Consider the following 7,505-nt stretch of genomic DNA (forward strand, 5'->3'; position numbering starts at 1 on the left):
TCCCCTCGCCTTCTCTCACCGCACCTCGACTCGACTCGACTCAACTAACATTACGACGACGCGTATCAAACGCGCGCGTGCCTTTTCTGTGTGCGTGTGCGTGTGCGCGCGTGTGTTGTGCCTGTCTTCTTTGCGCGCGCGCTCGCGACTAACCATCATCCTAACACTCGTCGTCCAGAGCTTCTCTCTCTCTCTCTCTCTCTCTCTCTCTCTCTCTCTCTCTCTCTCATTTTCTTTCACTATACAAGTCGAGATATATAAACACGTATCGTATGTATGTATATATAGATAGATATGTACATGTATAATAATAATAATAATAATGATAATGATAATGATAATAATAATAATAATAATAATAACAACAACAATAACAATAATAATAATAATAATAATAATGATAATGATAATAATAATAATAATAATAATACCCACCTGTGTGGTATAACAATATACAACACTCGGGGCAGTTGTAACCGCTTGCAGTTATATGCACTATTTGGACGTACTTGTATATGTATATATATATATATACATGTTGATGTGTGTGTGTGTGTGTGTGTCGCGGGAACATTTTCGTTTTGTTTCGTTTCTTGCCTTTTCTTTTTGGCAGGTGTTGGTTTGGTTTTTTGTTGTTGTGTTTTTTTTTTTTGTTTTTTCTTTTGGTCGTCCCATTTTCTTCTTCTTTTTCTTCGGGTTGAAACTAACCCACGAACCCACCCCCAACGCCCCCCCCCTCCCCCCCGGGGGTCCCAGCTTCTTTAAAAATATGTTATTCTATATATATATACACACATACATTTACACATGTATATATATATATATATATACATATACAAACACACACACGGTATGTTGGAAGTTTTTGGAAAATATTTCTTTCCGATTGATATATATATATATATATACATATGTGATTGTGCGTTTTTATTTATTTTATTTTATTTTAATTTTTATTCTTAACAAGATGATATATATACCTACAGAATCACGTTTCTTTGGCAGGTTTGTTACGAATTACTCTATCAGGACTCAATTAACCTGTTATTCGATAAACTTACACGTTCTTGCGTGTGCCTGTGTGTGTGTTGTATGTCATGTAACAGGTATTATGCCGCAAACGATATTATTATTATTATTATTGTTGTTGTTGTTGTTTTTGTTTTTGTAGGATGCGGTCGAATACCGCGTTTATTATAACGCTATAATTGGATTTTTATCAAATATATAACGTTTGTTTTTATAAAAAATAATGTTGCGACGAAGGAAAAGAAGAATTAAATTCATATCTGTTATGATTATTATTATTATTATTATTATTGAAAATACGTTTTGTTGTTTCGATTGAGCGAACGATTAATTATTGATTATACTTTGAGGCTTTGTTTTAAACTTTGATTTATTAATATTGTTAGTAATATTATTATTTTATTGTCAATTGTATTATTCGACATTTGTCGACAGGTGCGTTATATACATGAAATATATGTGGGGTATTCCACGTCAATTCGACTAGTGTTAAAAACACCGACCATCTCAAGATCTTTTAATTTTTTTTTTTTTTTGTTCTCCAACATTCTGTTCGGTGAACAACGCAACCTGAACTTTTTTTTTTTTTTTTAACCGTTCGTTTTTTGATTTGAAAAAATCTAAAATTATTCAGATTTCGATGGACAAATGAAAATTCGCAGGTTTTTTTTTTCGAGTCACCGATAACGAATCCAAGGTCAGAATTTGAAAATTTATGATTTTGGATCCGTTACAGTGACTTTCTAAGTAACAAAAAATCGTCATATTTTCATGCAACATGACAATAATCGCGTATCCGAATTGGATATTCATACTTTTTTTTTTTTTCTATCCGCAAACGAAAGTTAATTCATCCGTATAACGAACGCAGCACATGTTATTTAAAAGACGTTAAATAAAAAGCCATGCCTTAGAAGGATCCAGGGATCTTTGATCTCTTCGTTATGAGAATCGTTCGTGCCTTTAATAAAATGATACGTAGGTAGGTAGGTAGGTAGGTGGTGATGTAGGCATGTAGGCATGTACTTGTTTAACAATTGTAACCAATGATTCTCAGAACGGCCGGAATGTCGTTTGATCAACGACACGATTGGATGGATAATTCATTTATTATCGTTCACAAATACAAGAACGTCTCCTCCGCTACGTGTATTAACATGCCGCGCGTATTACGACGACCCCTTAAATGCTATCTGACGTCGTCGACCGTCACGTTAAATTTCCTCTTGGAAATTCCGCGCATTCTTTTTTTTTTTTTCAAATTTTTCCTCCTTAATGACCTTTTTATACATTTTTTTTTCTAATACGTTTGGTCGTTGTTGTTTGTTTGTTTGTTTTTTTTCTTCTTCTTCCTCTTTTTTTTTTTTTTTTATGGGGGGCGGATTTTAAGCAATATTGATATATATATATAACTAGATTCGAAAAAAAAAAGATGTCGTAAGAAATGCAAAAACGTTTGAAAAGAAATTGGGAGGGGGGGGGGGGGGGGGGAGAAAATCATCGATATTTATTGAGAATTTTATTGAAAAATTTCTCTCGAATTTTGTGAACGATTTATCAATGTTATACGCAAATATTGGGTTTTAAAGAGTATATTTCTGGGACACCTTGTATATATAATTACATGAGAATTTTTTTGAATGATCTGTTTCCGTTTATCATAGTGATTACGTAAAAAAATTTTCTCGTTCTACCGAATCGATCATTTTAATTTATTGATAATTTCATTGGAATTCGATTTTTTTTGTCCATTCGATCTATTCCATTATATGTATATATATATGTATATATCTGTATGTATATTAGCATGACGTCACGACTCACGACGCACATGATGTTGTTTGAAAAACCCGATTAGATTATCGATACGTAGGTAGATATGTGTATGATAATAAATATATGTATACGCATACGTACCTTACATCCTACGTCATACATATATTATAACATTTCACACGTGAGTTTCGCGACGTTCGAAAAATTGGTGGTGATAATTTATTTATCGATCATTGTTATAATAACAACAAGAAGAACAACAACAACAATAATGATAATAATAATAATAATAATCGTGATATATTATGTATTATATTTCGATCGGTGTACATAATAATGATGATAATGATAATAATAATAATAACAATTATTATTATTACTCTCGAGAAGCCGCGCGGCGAATAAAAAGGTAAATTGTTATTCAATTAGAAATTATTATTCATTCAGAAATAGTCATCCAATCGTGGTTTAATAAGCCAATAAAATGTATGAAGCGAAATGAAGCAATAGCCAGAGTTTGCATACGAAACGTGCTAAAGTTATTGAAAATGGAAAAAGAAAAAATGCAATTCAGTTTTATTAGCGTTTGCAGCCTTGACTAATTTTCTAACCACAAGTCCTCTCGATTTATCGTCTTTAATCTGATTTCTCAATTTGATTAGGCGTGATATGATGACGAAAAAAAAAAATATTCTGCAAAAGTCTGAGCTCTTAGGATTATTATTATTATTATTAAGAGATGTCTTTTTGCAATTTTTCATTTCCCCTTTAAATAAAATGGGAACTTTTTTTTTTTTTTCTTCTTCTTCTTCTTTTTCTTTTTCTTTTTCATTTTGGAATTTATTTTTACTCGACAACGAATCGACGTATCTTAAATAGCGATACATATTTTTTTTTTTTTATAGGTAATTGAACGATCTACGAAAAAGGTCTGATGCGATTTTTTCGTAAATCTACTGGTTCAAAAATTATTTAATGTTAAACCTTAGTTACGTCAAGTATTAAGATTTTTTGATTTTTTTTTTCATTTCCGCTATGAAATAATTGTTGAAAAATGAAAAAAAAAACATTTTAATATTTTCTAATCTTGATATTATCTTGTTTACTGAAACACCGAAATTTTACACAAAATTACCGATTACTTAACAACAAATAAGTTTACTTAACAAGAAACTATATATATAATTATTTATATATATATATATATATATATATATATATGGGGCATTCCATGTCAAATCAGTAGATAATATATATATATATATATATATTAATTTAATTTCACTTGTATATTTTCCGCTGCTCTCGCGTCTTAATCGGTTCGTTCACTTACCGAGCACCTTCCACCTCCTCCTCTACCTCCTCCCCCTCCTCCTCCTCCTCTTCCTCCCTGCAGTCAGTCTAGAGTCGAACTTTGAAAGCGCGTAACGCATGACGCAGCATCAGTCGAGGATCAACCCTCGTCGGGGTTGGATCCAACCACGTTGGCTCCTCTATCTGCCTTATCTCTCTTGTTTGTTCAATTCGTTTCGCGTGTCGTAGAATAAATAAAGAAAAAAAAAAATATATATATATATATATCTACATTATATATGTATATTTATTTTCATATGTATAAACAAGTTCAGTGCAGAGTTAGTTTATTATTATTATTATTATTATTATTATTATTATTATTATTATTATTATTATTATTACACGTTGTCTTGTTCGGCTGTAAACAAACGGGATTGTAATATCTAACGCAAAAACATATTTCGTACCAGTAAGATATAATTATTAAAAGCAAATTTCGACGCGAGTTGATAAAATGTTATTGTTTCAAGGTACGGGATGGATGAATGGACAGATGGATGGATGGATGTGGAGAGAAAAGAGAGAGAGAGTGTTTTTTCTTTTCAATCATTCTTTCTTTCTTTCTTTTTCATTTCATTTCATTTCATTTATTTTTATTTTTTTTTTTTTTTCTTCTCCTTACTCGTTCATCTTCTTACATATTCATTGTTATGCTTATTATTTTTTTTTTTCAATTATATTATCGAGAAGATATCTCATAACTTATCGAATACACCGTGGAATGAGTGAGAAACAAACAGGAAAGGAAGTAAGAAACGAAAGAACGGGAAAAAGTTACGCGGAAAACGGAAGTTGCTATAATAATAATAATAATAATAATAATAATAATAATAATAACAACAACGTAGGCAATATCGGGGCACAAAACCGACGGACGTGTTTCGTGTGGTGATAAAAATAATTAGCGGAAAAACTATATTCATTCGACCGATTTATAATACGAGTATATTGTAGTATGTGATATACATATATTTTGTCGTCGTCTTATCGTTGTACTTCGAACAATAACAACAATAATAATAATCGTTGAAGCCGATAGTGTATTACGATGACGCCAGTTATACTTGACCGCAACGATAAATCTGTTCCTTAAATACTGCCTATGTACCTACTTGTTGTTGTTGTTGTTGTTGTTGTTTTTTTTTTTGTTGTTTATTAATTTTTTTTTTTTACTCCTGTTTTCTTAATTTTTTAATGAAGAAAAATTTGTTTTTTCCTCCTTATTCTTAATTATTCTCTTTTTCCTTCAATTGCACAGTGATAGGTATAAATAATTATCGTATATGAATAAGTAATAAGAATCGGATCAGATTGTTGATGAAAAAAAATTTTAACAATAGTTGAGAAAATGAAAGTAGTAAAGAAATAACGATGAAAAAAGTAACGGAGCGATAAGAAAATACAGTGAAATGTGGAAATTATGGAATTACTGACTGAAGTTTCTTACAGAGTTTACTTTAAGGGGGTGGAGTTGAAATTTTAAATTTGAAAAATTCGGAAAGCAGAGAATTTCGAAATCTTTTCGTGGCGAGAGTTGAAGTAGAGAAATGAAACTTCGGAAAAACATCGAAGCAGAGAATGGTCCGAAAGCCGAAGCTCAAAGTTCCCTGAGAGAGGTGAAATGAGAAAGATCGAAAATCCGAATCATTCGAGATTTTCAATTCCGCCGATTTCCGGTTCGGTGAAATTTCACCGCATCGATCCTTCCTTCTTTTGGATTATCCGTATTTTCACTTCCGGAATCCTGGTAATTCTCATTTTCGGTTTTCCTCATTTTTTTCCACCCACTCCCCGACTGAACCGCGCTCTGCGAGTATATTTTTTAATTTTCCAAATTTCACTCGGTCGAAACTTTATTCCTCGGAATTCTGCTTCACCGGAACTTTACTTTCCGAAACTTTCCTCGGTCGGAACTTGATTTATCGGAATCCCGCATTCCGGAACTTTGAGCCGTCGGCTTTCCGACCGTCCTCGAAACTTTCTTGCTTTCCTAAAAGTTCTTCGCCGTCTTTGCTTCAAGCTTCATACCCAAATAATAATTCGGAATCAACCGCTTTCGGCGCTTTATCAATTTACATTAAATCCCGCTCTCCTTCTGCCCACCACTCACCTCACTGCACACGTCTCCTCGAGTTTTCCTTCCTTCCTTCCTTCCCCTTCTCTTCTCTTCCCTTATTACTCTTCTTCAAATTTCTGTATACTTCTACCCTGAATCTTGGTCTGTAGATTCATCCAGTCTCCCACGATGTGGTCCGCGTTATCTTTCTACGTTGAACATATTTTTCGCAATCTATGGTTTTTTTTTCTCTTTTTTCTCGTCTATTTTTTTATCCCCCCCCCCCCCCCCAAATGTATCTAAATTCCATCGGACATAAATACAAATCCACCTTCTACATGTATAATACAATAATATGTGTAAAAAAACACACACATAGAACGGTTGTTTGTTATTGAAAATTAAAAAACTTCAGAATCGTTTATTATTCCTTTCTGCATCCGCAACGGTATGATTCTTTTTTTTTTTTTTTTTTTTTTTTAAGGATATTCTACCCTTTGCTCTTCTCTCCTCTCCTCACTTATCTTCTCTTCTCTTCTCTTACCTTCTCGTCTGTTTCGTCACTTTATTTCATTATATTTACTAAATTATTTTTTACTTGTTTAAAATATATATATATATATATATAACGTACAATGTGGCATAGTATAATATTATAATTAAAGTTTTATTTTCAAATTACAGAAAACGCAGCCACCAATATGATCACCGAAGAGGGGAGATTGTGAAGAAGGAGGAGAAAAAGCGGGGAAAAAAAAAAGAAAGAAACAAGAAAATAATCAGACAAATGAAATAAAATATAATAAAGCAGAGGAAGAAGAAATAAAGTGAAATAAATAAATGATATTTATTAATCGTTGAAAGAACAAATCAATTGTCGATTTCTATCGTCGTCGTACTTTTTTTTTTATTTTTATTTTTATTTTTTTATTGTGTGTGTGCGTGTGTGTGTGAGACAGAGTGAGAGAGAGAGAGAGAGAGAGAGAGAGAGAGAGAGAGAGAGAGAGACGTGTCGAAGGATTAATATCGCTTTTGGAATAACATTATATTATTACTACCACGTGTGACGATGTCGTGGGTAAAACTAACAATGTGAAAATTATTGAACCAATAATTGTATTGTAACAGTAACAACGATTCGTCGTTTAAAAAAAAATAAAAAAAAAAAATAAACAGAAAAACAAAATCAGACCGGATGAAACGTGTCTGTTAAAGCAGTGATTAAGGAAGTGGGATATGTAAAACGTGTGTAAAACAACAAGGTTATAACAAACAAAAACAAACAAAA

The sequence above is a fragment of the Diprion similis genome, chromosome 14, assembly GCF_021155765.1.
Source record: "Diprion similis isolate iyDipSimi1 chromosome 14, iyDipSimi1.1, whole genome shotgun sequence".
NCBI classification, from domain to species: domain Eukaryota; kingdom Metazoa; phylum Arthropoda; class Insecta; order Hymenoptera; family Diprionidae; genus Diprion; species Diprion similis.